This window comes from Bison bison, unplaced genomic scaffold, assembly GCF_000754665.1.
Source record: "Bison bison bison isolate TAMUID 2011002044 unplaced genomic scaffold, Bison_UMD1.0 scf7180017864533, whole genome shotgun sequence".
Classification (NCBI taxonomy): domain Eukaryota; kingdom Metazoa; phylum Chordata; class Mammalia; order Artiodactyla; family Bovidae; genus Bison; species Bison bison.
Genome location: NW_011495082.1, coordinates 2,816,374 through 2,841,622, shown reverse-complemented (window position 1 = coordinate 2,841,622; position 25,249 = coordinate 2,816,374). Strand labels below are relative to the sequence as shown.

Here is a 25,249-nt window from a genome sequence, read left to right as displayed (position 1 = left end):
GGGAGTTGGTGATGGACAGGGAAGCCTGGCATGCTGCTGTTCATGGGGTCATAAAGATTTGGACACAACTGAGCAACTGAACTGACTGACTGACCCTGATAAGTAATGGTTTTAGCCTGAATTTTACCTCTCAGGGACCTCCTTAATGGCAGGATTAGGTCTTCATACATACATGTTTTCTTATATCCAGCCAACTTCAAAAGTTATCCTCATATATGAAAGTACACCTATGTACCTTCTCAATTACAACTGGACTTCTTGTCTGGTATCCACTTGTATGGTTGAACAACCAGATCAACTTTAAATCAGTCTTAACGTTAACTCATTGTTAAATAACTTTAAGTCAAGCTTAACATTAAATACAGTGAGTTATACATAATGGGTGCTTATTAACTAATGATTCATTTGTTAGTATTATTAACAACACCTGAAAGATTCAATGTATGCAGTCTATGTCAACAATTACTATATACTGTAATCATAATTAATAATTCAGTATTTTAAATCCACATTTTCAAACTATTTCCATATAGTGTATCATATATACAGTTGCAATATATATATTTTATAAATCTGACTGCAATTATTTATTCTGATTTTTCATCTGAATTTCTAAAACTAGCTAGTTTTAGGACAAATGTGGGTTGACAAATTACCAGTGCCCCTTGTTTTTCCTCCTTATATTTGAAAACAAAAGTGATAATTTCTCATTGTAAATAAAAAATAAATGTTCCAGAATTTCATAGAATAAAAAGTCAAAATGCTGATGCCCCTATCCACTCCAGTGCCATGTTGGAGAGCGTCGCCATTAGTAGTGTGGTGTATATCTTGCAGTTCTTTTTCTGCACCCACTCGTCTTCTCTCCACACACAAGGTTTGGTGAATTTTCCATTTATATGAATAAATTACACTATGCATGTTCTGTGGCTTGCTTAGCAACTTATCACTAATATATTTTAAAGTTCATACACATAGATTTATACCATTATCTTATGATATCATGGAATTCCATAGAATCGATACATCATAAAGTATTATTGGTTGCTTTTTAAGACTGTAGTACCAGATATTCAGCATCCAGACAAGAGGACAGACTACAAATAATAAACACAAATACAAATAGTAAACACTTGTGTCCGTAGCATGTTGCTCCATCATATATTTAATAAGGTCTCTATTGATGGGAATATATGATCTTGCTAAATCTTTGGTGTTCAAATAAATTAATAACTTCTTTGTACACTTATCTTTATGGACATGTACAAGTTAGTTATGAAAGATCAGTGCCTCAAGGTGGAATAGTTAGAATATGCCTACAAAATGGTTGTGCTTACACTCCCATCAGGAACAGATACACATAAGATCCCTTATTTGAAATAGTAACTTACATAATGAAGGATGAAAAACAATAGGATTTTAACATGGAAGAACAATTTTTAGGAAAATCAAATTAAACTTCTAAAATTATTTTATCAAACTCAGAACTAGTAAATTTTTGTGCTTTTATGAACTTCATTGTGTGTCGGTGCCTCAGGCTAGTATTTGCTTGCTCATATGTTCAGATATTTTTATAAAGATAAAAGTATTTCTGCAAATACTTGATTGATTTCTGCAAATAAACTTGATTCCAAAGGTTTGCTGCATATTCCTTGTATTGCATACTCCGTTGCACTTACTGTTGTATTTCCACTGTCTGAAGTACTTTTATATGGTATTACCATTCATTGTAAGAGGTACTGGAGGCTTCCCTGAAGGCTCAGAGGTAAAGAATCCTCCTGCAGTGCAGGAGACGCAGGTTCGATCCCTAGGTCTGGAAGATCTCCTGGAGGAGGAAATGGCAACCCAACTCCAGTATTCTTGCCTGGAAAATTCCATGGACAGAGAAACCTGGTGGGCTCCAGTCCATGGCGTTGCAGAGTTGGACATGACTGAGTGGCTGAGCACACATGCATAAGAGATATCAAGCAGGATCTTTTCTTGAATTATTGTAATTGGGATAATTCCAGTATTGCCTTTTAAACTCCAGAAACCAAGTGAAAAAATCTTTTCCTTGGTCACAGTTCCTTTTTCTAGACATTCCAGCTTCAATTTAATTTACCTGGTCACTTAGCAGTGTTGAATTTAATCAAAGTTATCTATACTTCAAACTCAGCAAATTAGAATCAAATTTCACCTAACTTTAGAATAAATTTTGCTTACTAAGGAATGTTCTGAATAAGTTTGTATCACTCTCGTGTCAATTTAAGAAAATAAAGCAAAAATAACTATTTAAAACTTATTTAAGAACCCTAGGACCTTTTAAAATTAAGTGGACCTGTTTGTAGAGAACTTAAGACTCTTGAATTATATTCAGGAAAAATAGAAAGGATACTGCTACTGCTACTGCTATGTCGTGTCCGACTCTGTGCGACCCCATAGACAGCAGCCCGCCAGGCTCCCCTGTCCCTGGGATTCTCCAGGCAAGAACACTGGAGTGGGTTGCCATTTCCTTCTCCAAGAAAGGATAAGAACTTACTTAATGAATTATGACCTCAAATCAATACATATTTATTGAGCTCTGTTATATGCCTGATACTATATTAGGTACTGTTGAATTCAACAATAAATGAGACATGTCCCTCACAATTCAAGGAGCTTATACTTCAGTCAAAAGATAGACTTGGATCTCTATTCTAGATGAATAATATTTATAGATTCTGCATACTTTTCTAATGAAGATAAAAAGTTAAAGAATTGATTGACTCAATGCTTAATTATGCTAGGTGAAAATAAACTGCTTATGGCTCCTGTCTCATACTTGCTTTTCAGGGAAGCCTTCTTTTGAGCACGACACTTTCTTTCAGGGTAGCCAGAGGGCCAGACTAAAACAAGTTACTCACTAAATAACCCCTTCATGGATTTCAGTCCTTCTGACTATAAGAAGAGTGTGTTCAATGCTGAGAAAAAACATAGGAAAGCAGATTATGCATATTCTGGTGAATTATCAGAAGTATGATTGAATTAATCACTTTAAAATTTGGGTTTATGGTTTATAATCTTTCTTGGCTAAAACAGGTGTATTCATCCTTACCTGCTTACAAAAATAATGTTGGTTTTGAAATAAAAGCAAAAATAGGTCTCTAAAATTGGTGCTCTTTAGATATGGTTAGGTCCTTTAGCCACTCCAGTTGATGCAGATTCAATGATTTCAGTGTCAGAGAATAAGCTTTCATGAATTAAGTGTATTCTAAATCATTTTAAATGTCCCAAGTATTACTCACGGTACTATCATTACTTGCTAAAAGCATATAGAAAGTATTAGGTAAAACAAAGTCCCAAAGTAACTAGGACTTTTTCTGGAAATGGTTTGCCTTTCTATGTATGTTCCATGAGTACTATGCTTAATAAAAATGCACACCCAGACTTACCTCCCTAGTCATACTTTTTTTTAACCTGACCCTATGCTCTAAAATTAAACTGTTAAACCATTAGGATTAAACCATTCAAGAAATAAATATTTGTTTAGTCACAATGAAAGAATAGATGAATTCAAGTCAAGTTTGTGGTTTAATTTCAATGTACAACTAGAACTAAATATTTTAAGGTGTCAAATCTAGTAAAAGTTTCTTTTTCTTTATCAAAGTGTTTTAATTCTGTTGTGAATTTGAAGCAAAATGTTCTCAGTTATCTCTGTGAGCTTAAATTAACCTCAAATTAAATGTTATTATTATTTTAAATGATTTTTCTATGTTCGCAAAATTGCAAAAAGTATTTGGCTTTTTATCTCTTTCAGGATGGAATTACATCTTGATCATATGAGATAGTTGTACATCTAATATAAACAAGCATTTGTTTTTTCCCTTTGACATTATCACAGCTCACCTGGGCAGCAGTTCTTCAGTGTTTTACATCAGATCGCCTGGGAGCTTGTTAAGAATTCTGATTCCCAAGCCTCTTCCCCTATGACTCTGATTCAGTGGGCCAGAGGCGGAGTTCAGGAATCTTTATTTTTCTGAGCCACCCATCTCCATTCTGATGCGAGAGGATGGTTCAAGCCTTGCACTTTCAGAATACTGCTAGAGGCCAACATCTAAAATAAGTTGAGTGAAATATTTGGAGTAAAACATAAATATTTTCTTTCTTTCTCTCCTGCTGTCTTTCATTCCTTTTCTGTGTGCTATTCTAAACTTTGAGTAGAAATTCCCCTATCACCTTTTTCCCCTTATGTACACACTTCTGCAATAAATCTGATCTCTTCCTAACAGCCTGTATTTTTCTCATGGAAAATATTACTTTATTCATTTTGTGTTCCTCTAGTGAAGTCTGTGCAGACACGAGTGGTTGTTCTTCTGATGATAACTGGGGCTTTGCAGATTGTATTTTGCTTCCAAATATCTTCTCTTTTAATTTTTTACCTGTGTAAGAAACTGATGAGAAATCAGTAACTCTGTTAATAATGCTGCTTTATAAAGAGCTAGTTTTAAAAATGACTGTGATTTTTAAGTGGGGTGATACTGTTGCTCCTATAAGGGCTGTCTGGTTTGGTGGACAAACCATCTGTCTCTTCCCTTCTGAATATCTTTCCAGGGGGATGTAGTTGTCTGTTTCCAGTTCAATGGACATGAGTTTGAACAAGCTCCAGGAGTTGGTGATGGACAGGGAAGCCTGGCGTGCTGAAGTCCTTGGGGTGGCAAAGAGTTGGACACGACTGAGCAACTCAACTGAACTGATTTAGTCAAAGGATGCTTTTGAAAATTAAGCAATCCCTATTCATTGGATAAATCTAGTTCAGTGTCCACTGCATGAGAAGCACTGTCTTAGGCCCTAGGGACATCACTGTGAGCAGAATTGAATAGGACCTTTTCCTCATGAAGCTTTCAGTCTAAAATATGGCCTGAAATAAGTGGTAGCTTTATGAGGTTACTTGGGTTGCCAAAGTGAACTTGAAAGGAATGTTAGTGAAACATGGTTGTTGAAGGTTTTTAGAACTGAAAAGAGCCCTTAAAGATGATGATTTTACTCTTATTTTAAAGATGACAAAACTGAAATTAAGGGAAGTTGAAGGACTTTTCCTAAAGTCATATACTATGGAGTGGTACAGACAGACTGTGAATTCAACTTCGAATAAAATGTTAGAATTTTAGGGGTGGATCTTAGAGGTCATCTGTTGAACCCCCCATTTTAAAACTGAGTTGACTGACTGAGGTCCAAAGCTGTCACATGGCAGCTCTGTGATATATACATGTATACAGTATAGCTGAGTGTTCTTTGTGCCAAGCAGTCTTCTCCAACTTGGACCTTTGTGTTGACTCTGAGTTCAGGACTTTTCATAGCACACCATATTCCTTGGCTCATGGATCAAGTGTTTGGTTGAAATTACTAATTACTTTTTAAAAAATGTACGTTCAATTTTAGAATAGATAAAGATGTAAGGAAAATGTATGAAAGTAATACCAAGGTTTCCCACATACCTCACACAATTCCTTCTACTATTAAAATGTTCCATTATTATAGTACACTTGCCAAAATTAATGAACAAACAGATACACTATTAACTAAAGCCCATATTTTGTTTCAGTTTCCTCAGTGTTTAACCTCATGTCCTTTTTCTGTTTTGGGACTCCCTCTAGGAAACCTCCTTACGTTTAGTCATCATGTTTCCTTAGGGTCCCTTTGTCTGACATTTTTTCAGACTTTTCTTGTTTCTGAGGACCTTGATAGCTTTGAGACTTACAGGCATTTTGTAGAATATCCTTCAAATGGGATTTTCAGTGATTATGGATACTGGGAAGGAAGACCACAGGGGTAAAGACCATGCTTATCATCACATCACATCAAGACTACATATTACCAATATGATTTATCACTGTTGACATTGACATTAACCTTGATAATCTGGCTGGAGCAGTGTTTGTCAGATTTTTTCACTATAGTGTTGATTTTTTCCTCCCCTTTCCATACCATGTGTACCACACACTTAAGGACTGGGAAATTATGTTTCACCTCCTTGAGGATGGAATTCTACTTAAATTATTTGGAATTTTTCTGTGTGAGATATTTGTCTGTCACCTACCATTTATGTTTTTATTCAATAATTTATGTCTGTATGAAGTTATAATTCAAGAGTACTTCATTTTGTTGCTAAAATTGTTCCATCTTTGGCCATTGGGAGCTCTTACATTTGGCTCCTATATCCTTTTGACATTCCACCATCATTATGTGTCAGAGTGTGTGTGTATGTGTGATATTTCTTAACGTTCGGCACTGCAAGATGCCCCAAGTTCATCTTATTTATTTCCTGCCAGAGTTCTAGAATCAGCTGTTTCTCCAGGGACCTCAGTTCCTTTTATTGGAAAATGTTATTAGAAACTAAGTTCTGGGTGCTAGGTATGCTTGTTCCTACTGAGATGTGTTTGATTCGAGGTCCTCTAAGTGGAAAAAACAAATAAATTTATGTGTGTGTTATCTTGTATATGTCAGTTCAGTCAGTTCAGTTGCTCAGTCGTGTCCGACTCTTGGCGACCCCATGAATTGCAGCACACCAGGCCTCCCTGTCCATCACCAACTCCCAGAGTTCACTCAGACTCACATCCATCAAGTCAGTGATGCCATCCAGCCATCTCATCCTCTGTCGTCCCCTTCTCCTCCTGCCCCCCATCCCTCACAGCGTCAGAGTCTTTTCCAATGAGTCAACTCTTCACATGAGGTGGCCAAAGTACTGGAGTTCAGCTTTAGCATCATTCCTTCCAAAGAAATCCCAGGGCTGATCTCTTTCAGAATGGACTGGTTGGATCTCCTTGCAGTCCAAGGGACTCTCAAGAGTCTTCTCCAACACCACATATTTCCATATGTATCCATTTGTATATGTATTAACAGAAATTGATATTGCTTTCTTTAATCTGTTAGCACATACACTCTAGCCTCCTCTCTTTGCTTATTAATAATCTCCTGCACCAATAATGAGAAACCTTACTTTTACCGTTTGCCATCCATTTGTTTAATTTCCAATATACATAAATAGTGTTTTCAACAATTTTATCAACTAGAGTGCAGTGCTTATGTACAGCTTCTTTTGCCTTCAGTCCTACAGACTCCACTCATTTCTAGTTACTTAGGTCAACAACTTTTTCTCTGTCCTCTTCAATGACATTGTTTCATATATTTGCAATCCAGTTAGATTATCTTCTCACAGTTGCATTCCTTCCTAATGATTTTCTTAATTTGCAGAAATTAAGGTTCACACTTTGTGCTCTAAAGTTCTTTGGGTTTTGACAAGTACATACTATCATGTATTCACCATTAAAATATTATGAGAATAGTATTGGCACCCTAAATATATCATCTGTTCTTTACCTATTCAGTTCTCCTTCTTAGCCCCAAAACCCTGACAACTACTGATCTGTTTATCATCTCTGTAGTTTTGATTTTTTAAAAATAATGTCGTATAAATGGAATTGTATAATATAGCTTTCTTGGACTGGCTGTCTTCAGTTAGCAGTGTGCATTCAAAGTTCACCCATGTCTTTGCATGGTATTGATCATTATTTAATGAAGATAATAGACTATACTTATTTCACTATTTGTGATTTTGATTTTGTTGGAATTAGTATATCCTAACTGTGGTAATAGCAGCAAGGAAAACAGTGCTGGTAAAGATTGTGATTTGCTCTGTGGAGGTGGGTAAGGAAATACTATATGGAGGAGAAGGGGAAACTTGGGTTAGCTTTTTTTATTTAATAGTTTTCCTTGTAAAGACAATGTCAAACACACATGCATACCCATACACAGTCTAACCACCTTAACACAAAAAGTGTGTTTATTTGGATGTCTGTATTTGGAGTGTGTGGTGTGCGTTCAGTCGCTCAGTCATGTCTAACTCTTTGAGATCCTAAGGGGTTGTGGCCTGCCAGACTCCTCTGTCCATGGAATTTCCCAGGCAAGAATACTTGAGTGGGTTGCCATTTCCTCCTCCAGAGGATCTTCCCAACCCAGGGATCAAACCCACATCTCCTACATTGCAGGCGAATTCTTTTCACCTGGGAAGCCCGATATATTCAGAGTATAGATGCATAAATTTTTGCAAGCATTGTTAGTAAACTAAGACTTAAACGATAAAAAATTTATTGTTGTATCATGTAGAAAGAAGCCCAGAGTTAAAATTCCGAGTTGCTTCATTTACTGACACAACAATGTAGTCAAGAATCCTTGTGTTCTTTCAGCTGTCTCATCTTCAGCATCACGGTCTCAGTTTCAGGCTTATCCCGTCATTGTTGCAAAATGATTGCTATAGTTACAGGTATTGATCCAATACCTGTAACTTCTACTTGTGAAGTAGAAGTTCAGAAGTCAATAAAAGTAGAGAAAAGTTCTCCTATCTGTCATCAGAAGTAGAGAAAAGTTCTCCTACCTGTCAGTTTTTGTCAATAAGGAGAATATTTCTAGGAACTCCCCCCAATGTATTTTTTCTTACGTCTCTTTATCTAGATTTGAGTCTTTCTCTGGCAAAAGGGAATGGTATTACCATGACTGGCTTAGATTCTTATAAATTATCCCTAGTGACGGGTTAAGGGTTTATTTTAATTAGTGTCAGAGTTTTTCTTGACAAGGAAGAAATGGGAATAGCAGTTGGATTTACAATGGAAAATGTCTGCTATAAATATTTTCTGTAGTTCTTGAGTTCTTTATTTTGGTATGACTTTCAGTCATCTAGAGAATATCTTCAGGGACATTTTTAGAGAAATGCAGATATTTTCATATAAGAGTATCTTCATGTTTCACACATGAAAAGCATTGAAACTGAGTATAAAATTCATGGGTCATGGATATTTTGCTTCAAAATTATACAGACATTCCTTCACTGGCTTCTGGAAACTAATGAAGAAAAAATACTATATACAGCCAATCAAAACTTAGAGACTAAATTTATTGTTTCTTTTAAAGTAATTGTTTCTTTTAAAGTAATTTTCTCTGTCTGAAGGCTTATAGGAGTTTTTCTTTTTGCATGTGTTTAAAAAATTTTCTTCTAAGATCACAATAGATCTTGCATTTTAGTCAGTTCTTCTAAAATATCATGAACCCTTGTTTATCTTCATATTCAGGTTTTAAAGAATGGTTTAAGAAATATTTTTTCCTGAATTGTAGTTTTGATTCTTATTTCTGTTTCAAATATTGTGTTTCTTCCCTCAGAATTTGTTACTCTTATGTTGGATCTTTATTTTTCATTCCCAGTTTTCATCTTCTTATTTTTCTTATGTCTGCTGTTGCTAAGTCACTTCAGTCATGTCCGACTCTGTGTGACCCCATAGATGGCAGCCCACCAGGCTCCCCCGTCCCTGGGATTCTCCAGGCAAGAACACTGGAGTGGGTTGCCATTTCCTTCTCCAATGCATGAAAGTGAAAAGTGAAAGTGAAGTCGCTCAGTGGTATCCGACCCTCAGCGACCCCATGGACTGCAGCCTTCCAGGCTCCTCCGTCCATTACTTCTTATTCCTAGGTTGAACTTCATTTTCCTACTGTTTCTATATTTTTACCTGTCATTATTTTTCTTTATATCCTTTTCTTTTGCAAACAGGGAGATTTTTTTTTTTTTTTACCTTTTAAAGATGTGGCTTCTAGACTATTATAATGGTGTACAAGGCTTGCTTTACATATTTCTGATTTTTTTTCAAAATTGCATCTTCAGTGGTGAGCACTGAGTTGGACACATTATAGGCACCATGTAAATCTTAGTTGTAAAATGAATGAAGTTGCTAATAATTAAAATTATTTAACCACTTACATAATTTCATCTATTGAGAAACTCAGTCCTAAACTGGGGAGAGCAGTAGTTGAGTGAGAATGGTGGAAAATGTATTGGGTTAGGGTTAGATTTTAGAGAAAAGCAGGGAGAAATGTGCCTTTGAATGCAGCAGATACTTCAGTTCAGTTCAGTTCAGTCGCTCAGTCATGTCCAACTCTCCCATAGACTGCACCACGCCAGGCCTCCCTGTCCATCACTAACTCCTGGAGTTTACTCAAACTCATGTCCATCAAGTCAGTGATGCCGTCCCATCATCTCATCCTCTGTTATCTGCTTCTCCTCCTGCCTTCAATCTTTCCCAGCATCAGGGTCTTTTCCAGTGATTTAGGTCTTTTCCAGTGGCGACATCAGGTGGCCAAAGTATTGGAGCTTCAGCTTCAGCATCAGTGCTTCCAATGAATATTCAGGGTTGATTTCCTTTCGGATTGACTGGTTGGATCTCCTTATAGTCCAAGGGACTTTCAAGAGTCTTCTCCAACACGACAGTTCAAAAGCATCAATTCTTTGGCACTCAGCTTTTTTTATGGTCCAACTCTCACATCCGTACATGACCACTGGAAAAACCATAGCTTTGACTAGACAGACCTTTGTCAGCAAAGTAATGTCTCTGCTTTTTAAGTGGATGCTTCAGAACTATAAAAATATCTGTGTATCCAGGCCTAACTCTCTTCTCTCATCTCCCTACTTTAGCTTCTCTCTCTACCTTTCTTCCTTTTCCCACTTTTTCTCCATTCATCTAATCTTTTGGGGTTTTCTTGTTGTTTGGTCTCTTTTAAGAATCTATTGAACCATTGACTAAGTATAAAATGTGAGATGAAACAAAATGAAGCTGTATAAATAGGGTCATGGAATTTTAGGTAATTTATCTTAACCTATTCCTCTCCTTTCCCCCAAATTAAAAGCTTGGTCATTAATTTCTTTTTCCCTTGTGCTCACTATATAATAAATACTGTTATTGGCCAGAGCAGATTTTGAAGGCATTTAGTGACACTGGCCACTCTTTCTCATCTACATGTAATCTTTAGTTGATTAGAAGACTTTCTGACCCAAAATGCTTCAAAACCTTCTCAGTTTATTGATGACATAAATACATGATATCATTGTTGTTGCATTAGGTATGTTTTAGGTTGGTTTAAAAAATAGTTTTAAGTGATACCGTCAGTGGCATGGAGTTGGAAGCTAGAAAATGTTTTGAGAAGGGAGCCAGAGGGTATGGAATGAGCGTGAGAAATACCTGTCACCAAGCCTAACACATTCTCGCATTCAGTAAATCAACCACTTCTCAGGAATCCTTCACAGTGTGACTTTATTTGAAAAATTTGGAATTCATAAAGTGGGAGACAGAGACTTTCAAATGTAAATATGAAATTGTTCTACAAAGAAGTTTTGCATTATCCATCTTTTTGGCCTTCTGCAGAACTCACAACTTCCCCTTTCTTGTCTTACATGTGAATTCTCTTAAACTTTGCCAGGAAACCAACTTGATGTTGATGTTGTATTACAAATGTAGGAAACTAATTTTTATTTTAATGGGAACCTCCCCGTGAAACAACGAACAATACCAAATTACTTATTGATGAGAGAGGTATTTTGGATTGCCTTAAATTTTACCCATGATATTTAAAGGTGTTAGTGTTTAGACTATTCCATGTCTGCTGTCCATAAGGTGCCTTTGTCTGCTTACATCAGATTCACATGTGATAACACATAAGGATAAAAGAAATTGGGAACTTGACTCTAGAGGTTATAACGAGCTCTCTTTCAGCAAATTGACTCTGAGATTTAACAGCCTGGATTTGAATCTGGAGTAGACCATTTACTTGGCAAGGAACATTGGGAAGATTACTTCACTGCTCTGAACATGTTACCTCTTCTATAAAACTGACATAATGATAGCACCTATCTCAAAATATTATTGTGAAGATTCAGTGAGTTAATACATGTCAAATACTCAGAACAGTTCCTTTCCATTGGTGAGTGTTTAATAAATATTAACTGTTCTATATGATAAGTGTCAATGAAGTATGTCTGGGTTTTTTATGTGGATAGCCTCAAGTCTAATTCATCTATTTGTTCCTACCATCAGTCAGTTCAGTTCAGTTGCTTAGTCATGTCCGACTCTTTGCAACCCCATGGCCTGCAGCATGCCAGGCTTCCCTGTCCATCACCAACTTCTGGAGCTTACTCAAACTCATGTCCATCAAGTTGGTGATGCCTTCCAACCATCTCATCATCTGTCGTCCCCTTCTCCTCCCGCCTTCAACCTTTCCCAGCATCAGGGTCTTTTCCAATGAGTCAGTTGCATCAGGTGGCCCAAGTATTGGAGTTTCCGCTTCAGTATCAGTCCTTCCAATGAATATTCAGGACTGATTTCCTTCAGGATGGACTGGTTGGATCTCCTTGCAGTCCAAGGGGCTCTCAAGAGTCTTCTCTAACACCACAGTTCAAAAGCATCAATTCTTCATCTCTCAGCTTTCTTTATAGTCCAACTCTCACATCCATACATGACCACTGGAAAACCCATAGTCTTAACTAGATGGACTTTTGTTGGCAAAGTAATGTCTCTGTTTTTCAATATGATGTCTAGGTTGGTCACAGCTTTCCTTCCAAGGAGCAAGCGTCTTTTAATTTCATGGCTGCGGTCACCATCTGCAGTGATTTTGGAGCCCCCCCCCCAAAGTAAAGTCTGTCACTATTTCCATTGTTTCTCCATCTATTTGCCAAGAAGTGATGGGACCAGAAGCCATGATCTTAGTTTTCTGAATGTTGCGTTTTAAGCCAACTGTTGCAGTCAATTTAGGAGCAGTTTTAAACCTCACCCAAATTAGGTATTATTCACACTGATTTACTTTAAACTGACTAGCTTACATTATCTATCTATGACCATTCAGTTTGGCCAGATTCTGGGTTCAGTGGGTTGATCAGGCCTGGGTACAGTTTTCATCTTTGCAGTGGGAGAGAGGATAAAGGGATGGGTATAGTGGAGAATGGTGTTTCCCCAAGTTAAAATCAGGGCTCTGTTATTAGTAAAAGGATATTCTGTACTGGCAAAACCAACAGAATCTGCTGTAGGCAGGGATGGTCAGGGACACTTGTGCTGTTATTTCTTTCTTCCTTGTCCTTGGATGACATCCTCAATGGTACTCTTTCCATATGAACAGACTTAGCCTCAGAATCCTTTTCAACATGATATCCAAGCAGATTCAACCAGTGGATTTAAGTTGGTATTCAGATGAAACCAATTTGCCATGCCTGGCTTAGGCAAAGAAATAAACATAGTCATTAGTGTTTAATACTTGATTTATTGGGCTTTAACACCTGTTGCCTTTCATTGGCTCTCTAAAATAAGACCCTGAAATGAAGATTTGCATGTAGGAAGTGGAAGTTTGTTGGGGATAATCTTGATAAGAACACTTCTAATGGAGTGCAAGCGTGGGATTGAAGAAGGAGTCCCCCTGGAAGCTGCAGAGCTGGGGTTGCCCTTTAGAATTGTCCCAGACTGGGGTAACAGGCAAGATTTAATTGATCCATGTTGTCCAGCCTTTGGGTGTAAGCTGTCATCATGGAGGGGGTATAACCTGGGGAGAGATAACTACCTTTGTCCCAAGGCAATCCCTTGGAGGGGACACAGAGGTATACACCATGAGTGAAAGCAATCAACACTCCAGGCAACTGAATTTCTAAGCACTGTCGACCAGTAGAGGTGAACGGGAGTAGTCACACTGATGTAAGAATACTTATAATTCAGGCTACCCTGGTGGCTCAGAGGTTAAAGTGTCTGCCTCCAATGTGGGAGACCAGGGTTTGATCCCTGGGTTCAATCCCTGGGTTGGGAGGTTCCCCTGGAGAAGGAAATGGCAACCCACTCCAGTATTCTTGCCTGGAGAATACCATGGTCGGAGGAGCTTGGTAGGCTACAGTCCACGGGGTCGCAAAGAGTCGGACATGACTGAGCGACTTCACTTTCTTTCACTTTCATAATTCAGAAAACTAAGATGATGGCATCTGGTCCCATCATTTCATGGGAAATAGATGGGAAAATGGTGGAAACAGTGTCAGACTTTGTTTTGGGGGGCTCCAAAATCACTGCAGATGGTGATTGCAGCCATGAAATTAAAAGATGCTTACTCCTTGGAAGGAAAGTTATGACCAACCTAGATAGCATATTCAAAAGCAGAGATATTAGTTTGCCAACAAAAGTCCATCTAGTCAAGGCTATGGTTTTTCCAGTGGTCATGTATGGATGTGAGAGTTGGACTGTGAAGAAAGCTGAGCACTGAAGAATTGATGCTTTTGAACTGTGGTGTTGGAGAAGACTCTTGCGAGTGCCTTGGACTGCAAGGAGATCCAACCAGTCCATTCTAAAGGAGATCAGTCCTGGGTGTTCATTGGAAGGACTGATGCTGAGGCTGAAACTCCAATACTTTGGCCACCTCGTGCGAAGAGTTGACTCATTGGAAAAGACCCTGATGCTGGGAGGGATGGGGGCAGGAGGAGAAGGGGACGACAGAGGAGATGGCTGGATGGCATCACTGACTCAATGGATGTGAGTTTGGGTGAACACCAGGAGTTGGTGATGGACAGGGAGGCCTGGTGTGCTGCGATTCATAGGGTCACAAAGAGCGACTGAACTGATAATTCAGTTTTTTGCCTCAATACCTACTGATGTTTTGTTTTATTTCCTTTTCACTTAATTTCTCAGATGTTGTGTGTACACAGTTTGGATAGAGATGACTTTGTCAGCAAATCGTCTGAAGTGTGTTCTCACAAATGGTAACACTAGATACTATGTAGACATTTGTATTTCTTCAAGAAATTAAGAGTTATTGAGCTCTTATTGTCAGAGGATTGTAAAGACTGAATAGATAATGTGTATAAGCATTTCATAATAATGTTGGAGATAATTGAATCACTGGATTGAAAAAGGGGGAGAATCAGAAATTTTTAATAAGGAAGCAGTGGAAATTTGTGCAAACAAGGATAAGAACAGTAAGAGGTTAAAAAAAGAGAATCAAGATACGTGGGATTGGTCATGTTTAATTGCAAAGGGAATTATGTAACGCACAAATCAGAGCTGTGGTAGATGCAACACAAATTCTTGAGCAGTAGCACCAGTGTTCATGGATATCAGAAATCTTAAAAGCCAGTTATAACCTTAGCTATCAGAGAGTAATAGCTGCAAATCAGATGAAAACATTTAAAAGAATCTTCCCAAAACATCCCCAACAAATCTCAGAATAGCAGAGTTAAGACTAGCAAAATTGCCATCAGTTTATTACTGTCAACAGTACCCTTTTGTATCAACAAAGAAGAATGGCTATAAATTAAATAACATTTGTAAATTATAATTAAAATAAACCACAGCTTTAAAAATAAAAGCATCAAACTAAACATGTATGATAAGTTTGATAAACTCTGGTGAACTGCACAAAACTTGAGCAGTTAGATTTATACATTTTAGAATATTAGAGCTGGATATGGTTCCAGAAGAAAATCAGTGCAACCCTGCTTGTTTTTTACCTAAAGAGAAGGAGAAGACAAGTCCAGAGATGTCCAGAGACTTTTAAAAAATTATTTAGAGACTTTTTAATATCACTCAGCTAGTGGTAATGTCTAGCTTTGAAAGCTGATCAAAATATGTCCCTCATAAGAACAGTGCTTGTCACTGTGAGCTATAAAAAAGTCAATGTTTAGGTCACCTTTCCTGTCTATAAAGAGTCTGAAAACAAGCTTGACTTTTGTCAGGACAAACACGTGTGCTCATCTCAAGGTTGCAACTCATGCCTCAAACATTGAGGAGAAAGGCAAATCTGTGGTGAGACAATTGTGAAATTACTTGTAGCCTCTTAATGTAAAGTGTTCTTTATGAAAGAACAGTCCTCTCTGAACTGTATACAGGAATAGAATTGAGTTACCCCAAAGTGTTAGGGCTTGATGGATATACTTGCAATTTGAATGTTTAAATATTTTTTCCTTTCCTTATGGGTTTTTGAAGCACAGAACCCATTCTAAACCAGTCTCCCAAATTAGAATATCAAATTGGTACTTGGCTTTTGATTGAGAAGCAGTGACCTGGAGATATCTTAATATTTGTTCATGGTTAGTGAATATTTAAAATAAAAATGTGGGAGGAAGAGATCATTTAAAGATATACCTGTGGACAGAGAAGGGATTTATGTTTTGTGAAGGGAAAAGTCAGTAATTTATGCAAAGATTTTACATATGAGAAAATTTTAAGTGCTTTGAAAATCTGGGGATTTTTGTTCACTTATTCGTTCATTCACTTACAAATATTTATTTAGGCCAGGCATTTTTTTTAGATGCCAAGATACAGCAGTGAATGAAACAGAAACAGACATAAATATCTCCTCTCAGTAAGCTTATATTTTAGTTGTAGTGAGAGACATGATAAAGAAGTTAAAAATAGTATGTCAGATGGTAGCAAGTGCAGTGGAGTGAAGGGGTCAGGGCTTTGGGGTGGGACTGCTGTTTTAAATAGCGCATGAGGGAAGTCCTCACTGAGATGACATTTAAGGAAAATCAAAGATGAGGAGGCCAGCTGTGTGGCTGTCTGGTGAAACAGCTTATCTGGAAAAAGAGTGTTCCACACAAAGGAAACAGCAAGTGCAGAGGTCTGGAGATGGAAGCATGTTTAAAGTGTATGAGGAGATCACTGCAACATGAGTAGAAAGAATGAGGGGAGAATAGTAGGAGATAACATTAGAGGAGAAATGGAAAGTCACATGTGGTCTTGCAAGTTATTTGAGGACTTTGGCTTTCACTTTGGTAGAGATGAGATTGGAGGGTTTTGAGTAGGGGAGTGATATGATCTGGCATCTACTTAGAGAAGGATGATATAGGTCCTATGTGGAGAATATCCTATATTCTCTGCTGGGGCAGAGATGGGAGACCAGCTAGGAGGCTATTGCAATAAGGTGAGAGGCAGTGGTGGCTTGAGCAAATTGGTAGCAGACATCTGGATATATCCTGTAAGTAGGACTGACTTGTTTTAGATTAGTTAAGATGAATGAGAAAATAGAAGATCCCAGATTGACTTGAAGATTTTTCCCTTGAACAGTTGTAAGGCTGGAATTGCCTTTTGCTGAGAAGGGAGAATGAGGAGGTGGAAGACCAGAAGTTTGGTTTTGAGGCATGGCTAACTACTGCTTTTTATTCATGTTCACTTGAGATTTGCTGTGTATATGGCTATGTAAAAGATCAGCACTCTTAGGTATTTGAAATAAATTAATTTCATGTAAATTTTGGCCAAAACACCCATCAGGAACTTTTATTTTAATATAGAAAATGTAATAAAAGACTTGGCAAATATTTTTTATACTATTTAGTATTTTACATTTAAATTGAGAGATTTGTACTTTATGCAAATCCTGGTCATTTTTTTTACCCAGAATGCCAAGAAAAAATTTTAAAGGTATGTTTGTTAATGGTAAGCTAGGCATAATCAGTTAAATGTTAATGGGTTTAATGATACTCACTTTTATTGTATGATTTTAAAGCAAATCCCAGACAGCATATCTTTTCATTCATAAATACTTTTGTAAAAATGTTTATATCTAAGGAATATGTTTTATCCACTTACTTATCTAGCTATAGCTTCTAGTTCCAATTCCAGTATACATATGATACCACATTCAAGGCCTTATCTGTCTACCAGTAAGTGTAAGAGATCCTTGTGAAAAGTGTTAGTTGCTCAGTCATGTCCTCTCTGTGCAACCCAATGGACTGTAGCCCTTGAGGCTCCTGTGTCCATGGGAATCTCCAGGTAAGAATACTGGAGTGGGTAGCCATTCCCTTCTCCAGGGGATCTTCCCAACCCAGGGATCAAACCTGGGTCTCCTGCATTGCAGGCGGACTCTTTATCCTCTGAGCCACCAGGGAAGCTCAAAAAGAACTCATGAATTGCTCTAAGCAAAGTGACAATAATAAAGGTAAATAAAAATTCTTCACTGAGATTACACTACACATATTAAAATAAAACATTTCCTTTTCCTCATTCAATCTTGTGTGAAGCGTTTGAGTTTTCTAGGAATATTTTTGCAAACATATGTACCTTTTTGAGAAGGTATGTTTATTACACATCTGCTGGAAATACAGCTCAGCCTACATTTGCAAATGAACTAGACTGAGAACTTTACTGGAAAATTAAAAAATTTCCATATTCTGTTTAAGAAACCAAAAGACTTTAAATGATCCAAAGAGAAGTTTCTAGATCAGTGGTATTTTCAAAATATGTGAATGGAAATGAAATTTTAGCCATTATAAAACTTTGGAACATTAACAAAATTACCCAGGAAATATTTTGTATAATTGATTAATATATATTTATCTCTCAACTGCCACTAAATTCAGTTGCACAGATAATCATCACATTCATAAAGCTTATGGTTGACATTTATTTTAGTTAAGAATATTCCAAAAGATATCAAAAAGAAGGCATAGATTTCAGCTATTCTCAGATACTTCAAACTGATCTTTGCAGTACATCAAGGGTTTATTTTGGAAAGGACATCATAGGTGTGCAGGTCTGGAAGTGCCTATAAGGGTTGATCTAGTTCATCATGTCATAATAAAGATTATTAAATTTTCCAGATACAAAACCAGTTATAATAGGTTGATTTTCCAACTTGTGAACTCTGGAGAACTCTTCTAAAGGCAGAATCTCCTTTTCAAAGAAAATATTAAAAATAAGGTTCTCCCTCATTTCACTTTTGCAGAGTCCCCAACAGTGGTGATATACTTTAAACCCTTAAAAGAATGTAGAACTTAGACTTCAGATAATCTTTTTGTCAAGGTCTTTTGGTTTTATTCAAATAATGGTCCTTTGTTTAAAGAAAATCAGACTTAAACTTGTGTATTAAGTGATTAAAGTAAAAGCTCATTATTATGTTTTCCCTTTTACTTCACCTCTGATCTTTCAACTATGACCTTTGCTTCTGATCCATTTCCAAAGTATTAAAATATAACCACTATAAAGAACTTGCCTTTTAATAGCACAATCACTAACATGGCTCTTGGCTATTTCTGATTATTCAGGCCTTGTTATTCAGTTTTGAGACTACCTAGTATTTTTTTGATTCACTTCGTATCAGTGGTTACCCAACTTTCTCTTTCAAGGGGCTCTTTCAGCATTCACCTTATTACTTTGAACATTACAGTCATTAAAACATTGTAAAATTCTGTTTTTTGCCACCATGCTTATAAAAGGAAATAAGTGAAAAATGAAAAAAATATATTAAGATAGAAGGTGATAAGTGATTATTTCCAGAATATTCTTGAATATTGTTGCTATGTCAGCAGTAACTAATATATACACAGAAATTAAATTACTAACATGGATTAAAAATATCAACTATGTCGAAATCTCTGAGTAAATATTTATATTTTAGAGTCATCTTTCACTGATCATTCTTGGTAACCAAATCATTATTCTGAAACTTATCTATAAAGGTAAAGAGGAAAAGAAATATTCTATTTTTTAAGTCTTAAAAATTTTAAAATACCATCTATTACTTTCCACCAAATATTTAGAAATTACCATTTCCTCCATCTTTGGCCTCCAGATTCATTTTGTGTCTGCCACATTTGCAGTATCACATGTGCTGGGATTGCAGGGTTTTGCATGATCAATTTTGCAAAATTTAGGGACTAACTGAGTAATGTTTTTCAATGTTAGATGTCAACAAAAAATTAGCAGTGCTATTTTTAAATCAAAGATGAAATTATTTTTTTTCAAGGCTATGCATTCGTGGGTTAAAAGGAGAGGGTCAAATGTGGGAGAATGAAGATTTCACTGTTATTTTCTGCCAGCACTTGTTAGACTCTCTACAGACCTTTTTCAGGAAGAACCTTCCTAGAAGCTGGGTGCCAGCTCAAAATAAAAAAGCTCAAGAACTCCATAGCTTTTTATGGAGCCATGCATTTTAGCTTGAGTTTATGGTGGCTCAATGGTAAAGAATCTGCCTGCCAATGCAAGAGACAAGGGTTCGATCTCTGGATCAGGAAGATCCCCTGGAGAAGGAAATGGCAACCTGCTCCAGTATTCATGCCTGGAGAATGTAATGGACAGAGGAGTCTGGCAGGCTACAGTCCATAGGATCACAAAGAGTTGGATATGACTGAGCAACTCGGTTATATGCATAACAACTCTGAAACATCAAATGAGTAGCTTTGGGCTCCATAATTCCACGACTCCAGGTAATTGTTCTATACCTTTTTTACTTTTGTAGATGTGTGACATTGACATTTTTTTCCCTTAAGATCAAACCACATGTTTGGATGAATCCTGACCCAGAACATATGTCCTAATCTACTCAGCTACCTGTCGTTGCCATGTATTGTTCTCCTTGTGGTTTTGGCTCTCATTTCGGTGGAAATTCTATGACAAACTTCTTTTAGGGCACATCTCTTCTTCTAAAGGGAAAAGACAAACTCCTGTGTTAACCTTTCTCCTTAGCTTGGCTGTAATCACATTCACTCCTATTCAGCAAACATGTTCACTTAAAATAGTCACTTCTGAAAAACTTCCAGATGCAGTTGAAATATTCCTGTCTTCACAAGGTCTTCCTCAATCTCCTCAGATGGAGTTAACATCTCCATTCTCTTGTATAGTCATGGAACTTGATATCCAACTTTGCTGTAACATTTACTGTGTCTTCTGGTCATAATGTGGGTCTCACTAGACGTGAATTTTTCAGAGGCCATGACTTATTTATCTTTTCCTCTAGCACAGTTCCTGACCCTTAGTGATTGTTTAGTAAACATTTGATGAAAGACTAAAAGAATTGATGGACAGCTAAATAAGTGAATGGTCATGTGCATTTTTGTTGTCTGTCTGTCAAATAATTTCTTCCTGGGTTTATGGCAGTTTTTTTGTTTCATGACTGCTATGCCTTTATATTTATTAAGTGGAAATGTGGTCTTCAATCTAAATAAGTAACCCTAATTCTCAATTTCCCCCTAAGTCCAACTTGAATAGTACATGCATTAGTAAAGTACTAGGGGAACTTCATTTTATGTTTGTCTATACTGGAAAAATTGTGACTGAATTCCTACAAAAAAGCAAAAATTAAGATTGGTCAGGAGAATGAGAAAATCATTTGATTTGTGTATTAGAGGTTGTCATCAACATAGCATTTGATTTCCGATTCACTTGCCACAACATTTCTTTCCTCTTAGTTGATGTTGGTACTCAGAGAGAAAGCAGCAGTCCTCTAAGATAAGTTTCAAAATGTTTTCTACCAACTTGCTAGAAGGGAAGTCTTGAGCCAAAGGACGGTATTTATATCTTGGTAACCTCATCTCAACTCTGTCCCTCCTTCCATAATGCTCTGCTCATGCTTTATCTAGCCCTCCATTTCCCGTTTCCCGTATAAAAGAGTTTTGGCTTAATGATAGTGTGGGCTAGGAAATATCTGCAATTATGTGAGTCACAGTTTCCTCATCTTTAAAGGGGTGATAATAGATCTAGATGCTTATGAAGATCAAGTATGAAATGCACATGAAAGTTCTCTGTGAATTTTAAGAAATTATGTAGACCTAAGGACTGCTGTTTTTAATTTATTAGAGGGATCACCTGTGGCACCATACTTTAGTACATAATTGCATCTCTGTGTCTTTTAAATTGACAACTAAGTAATGCAGTAACGCAGTCTTGTTACAATCAAGATGTGCTTGGGATGTACCCTTTGGGCATTTTAACAGCAGCCATCTGGAGAGGATGTCTCTGTAGTTTAACCCTGAAGAGCCATGCATACAGGTGGGGCTTGGGGGCAGGTGGATGAGACTGACAGAGGGGCAGGCGAGGACAGGCAGTGAGGGCTCAGGGACATCAGGCAGGAAGCCAGAGAACACGTCTTCACCCTGAGATGGCTGTATGATCAAAGGACCAAGAGAGTAATTGGACAGTTTTCTTTAAAAAAATCACTGTATGCAGATTACAAAGGAGATTTATGTTGTAAACTAAGCCGTGGAAAAGTGTAGACCATCAGAGTAGGGAACCTCCCAAATTAATAGAAGGGTGATTTTTACCTACATCTAGCTTTATTAATTGGAGAAGGCAATGGCACCCCACTCCAGTACTCTTACCTGGAAAATCCCATGGATGGAGGAGCCTGGTAGTCTGCAGTCTATGGGATCGCGAAGAGTCGGACACGACTGAGTGACTTCACTTTCACTTTTCACTTTCATGCACTGGAGAAGGAAATGGCAACCCACTCCAGTGTTCTTGCCTGGAGAATCCCAGGGACGGGGGAGCCTGGTGGGCTGCCGTCTATGGGGTCGCACAGAGTCGGACACAACTGAAGTGACTTAGCAGCAGCAGCAGCAGCTTTGTTAATAGTATTCCAAACCAGTGCATTTGAAGATAGGTGCTGCTGTAGGTTACCTTTCAAGACTGTTTATGGAAAGCCAGGGTTGAAAGCTAATATATTAAGCAGTATGTCTACTAGAGTATATAGTGTGCTATTTTCACTTTTAGGGGAGAAACTATATGATTAAAGAAATATATTAAAGAGAGCCGTGCTGAGTGTGTGTGCACGTGTGCGCACACACATGCTATGTACTTGTCAATGAATATGAAGATGAATGAAATTTTATGTTAATGAAGTCTGTCTTTTATGATCATTCAGATGATTTTAATTACTTATGTATTGTAAAGTTCACAATAATTCTTGTTAATTTTAAAACAAAAATTTTGCAGATAGCAAAATCACTGCAAATGGTGATTGCAGCCATGAAATTAAAAGACGCTTACTCCTTGGAAGGAAAGTTATGACCAACCTAGATAGCATATTCAAAATCAGAGACATTACTTTGCCAACAAAGGTTTGTCTAGTCAAGGCTATGGTTTTTCCTGTGGTCATGTATGGATGTGAGAGTTGGACTGTGAAGAAAGCTGAGCACCAAAGAATTGATGGTTTTGAACTATGGTGCTGGAGAAGACTCTTGAGAGTCCCTTGGACTGCAAGGAGATCCAACCAGTCCATTCTAAAGATCAGCCCTGGGATTTCTTTGGAAGGAATGATGCTAAAGCTGAAACTCCAGTACTTTGGCCACCTCATGTGAAGAGTTGACTCATTGGAAAAGACTCTGATGCTGGGAGTGATTGGGGGCAGGAGGAGAAGGGGACGACAGAGGATGAGATGTTTGGATGGCATCACCGACTCGATGGATGTGAGTTTGAGTGAACTCCAGGAGTTGGTGATGGACAGGGAGGCCTGGCGTGCTGCAATTCATGGGGTCTCAAAGAGTTGGACATGACTGAGCGACTGAACTGAACTGAACTGAACTAGGGGAGATTGTGGAATATCATGGAAAAGACATTAATGAAACTTCAGTACACTGGACAGTTCCAGAGAAATGAAAAATAGTAAGACAATATAAAGAATAAGTCCAAAAAGAGAATCAGGGAACTCTGATTTTCAGTCTTTGCTATTTTGTCAAAAAAACTATTTCTTTAACTACAAAAATGTCCCCTTAGCCAGCTAGGCCATGAATGCTTTAAGTGGTAAGCAGTATAATTTCTAGTATGTTTATTTTAACTTTGCCCTCCTCAAAAATGGGCCCTATATAAAGAGTTTGGTTTGGACAAATGAAAAGGAAGTGGAAAAAGTAGGAGAAATCCCTCAAAAAAATTTCTTCCTAAGTGAGATCTGGGATAATTTGCTTTTTCCAGTGTTGTCATTCTTTAATTTTATTGCATTGTAGCTCATTGTCTTGTTAAATTATTTTGCTCAAAACACTCTCTCAGATGATGAATGGTGAGCTATTATTCATCAGTTTATTATTCATTTTTTATTCAGATCATTTTGCCTGATATGTAGTAGGTGCTCCAGAAATGGATTTTAAACAAATGAATAAATATTAATACTTTATGTTTTGAAGCAATTTCGTATATATTGTGTCAGTTTTTCTTACCTCATTCTATGTATGTATGGTAATCACACATACCCACTTTTGAAATGGTAACTTTAGTTACCGAGGGTAGGGGCTACTCTTTGTTTCAGTGTGCAGGCTTTCTCACTGGAGTGGTGTCTCTTGTTGCAGAGCCAGGGCTCTAGGCACGTGGTCTCAGTAGTTGTAGCACAAAGGCTTAGTTGTCCTGCAGCATGTGGAATCTTCCTGGACCAAGGAAACCCATGTCCCCTGCATTGGCAGGCAGATTTTTAAGCACTGGACCACCAGGGAAGTCCCAAGCTGCTGTTTTTAAGTGGAGCTGGCCCAGACGAGCAAGGGCTCTGCAGTGGGCCTAGGCTGTTGCACCATGTGGGTCAGCAGATCTAATGGTGCTTAAAAAGGCAGGGGCAGATAGGGATGCGGTTTGGAGGCCTCTGTAGCTGAACTGCATCACAAGCTTTTAGAATTTTTTGGAGTAAAGCCCTGGCATTTTCCATAGGTAGCTACTCTGTTTTTGAGAAATAGCTCCTGGCCTACTACTGGGCCTTAGTTGACACTGAACACTTGACTATGGACCATCAAGTTGCCATGTGACCTGAGCTGTCCATGTGAACTGAATGGTATCTGACCTATCACGCCATAAAGTTAGGTGTGCAAACAGCACTCCATCATCAAATCACATCATCATCTGTGTTTGGGCCCTGGGCAGTTCTGAAGGCACAAGTAAGTTATGTGAAGTGGCCCTGATGTACATGGTCCCCTCTCCTTCTGCACTGCCATCCCTCCCCAGCCCAGCTTCATGGGAAATTCCCTATTGAAGAGGAAGTTGAAGGAGGAAGAAGAGCCTCGGGGCTGTTTTATAGATGATTCTACATAATAAGTAGACACTACTTGAAAGTGGACAGCTGTAGCACCATAACCCTTTCTGGGACATCCATAAAAGACAGCAGTGAAGGGAAATCCTCCCAGGAGGCAGAACTTCAGGCAGTGTACCTGGTTGTTCACTCTGGTTAGAAGGAGAAATGGCCAGACATGTGATCATGTACTGATAGATGGGCTGTAGCCAAAAGTTTGTCTGGATCATCAAGGACCGAGGAGGAACAGGATTGGAAAACTGGTGATAAAGAACTCTGGGGAAGAGGTATGTGGATAGACCTCTCTGAATAGGCCAAAAATGTGAAGTTATTTGTGTCCCATATGAATACCCACTGATGGGTGACCTCAGTAGTTCAGTTCAGTTCAGTCGCTCAGTCATGTCCGACTCTTTGTGACCCCTTGAATCCCAGCACGCCAGGCCTCCCTGTCCATCGCCAACTCCGGGAGTTCACTGAGACTCACATCCATCGAGTCAGTGATGCCATCCAGCCATCTCATCCTCTGTCGTCCCTTTCTCCTCTTGCCCCCAATCCCTCCCAGCATCAGAGTCTTTTCCAATGAGTCATCTCTTTGCATGAGGTGGCTAAAGTACTGGAGTTTCAGCTTCAGCATCATTCCTTCCAAAGAAATCCCAGGGCTGATCTCCTTCAGAATGGACTGGTTGGATCTCCTTGCAGTCCA

The 25,249-nt window shown here is 38.0% G+C and overlaps 1 protein-coding gene across 1 annotated transcript in view; it reads left to right on the top strand.

Moving 5' to 3' along the window:
- Positions 1–25,249, top strand: part of LOC104982568 — a 210,819-nt gene that overhangs the window by 65,094 nt on the left and 120,476 nt on the right. The window lies entirely within an intron of this gene.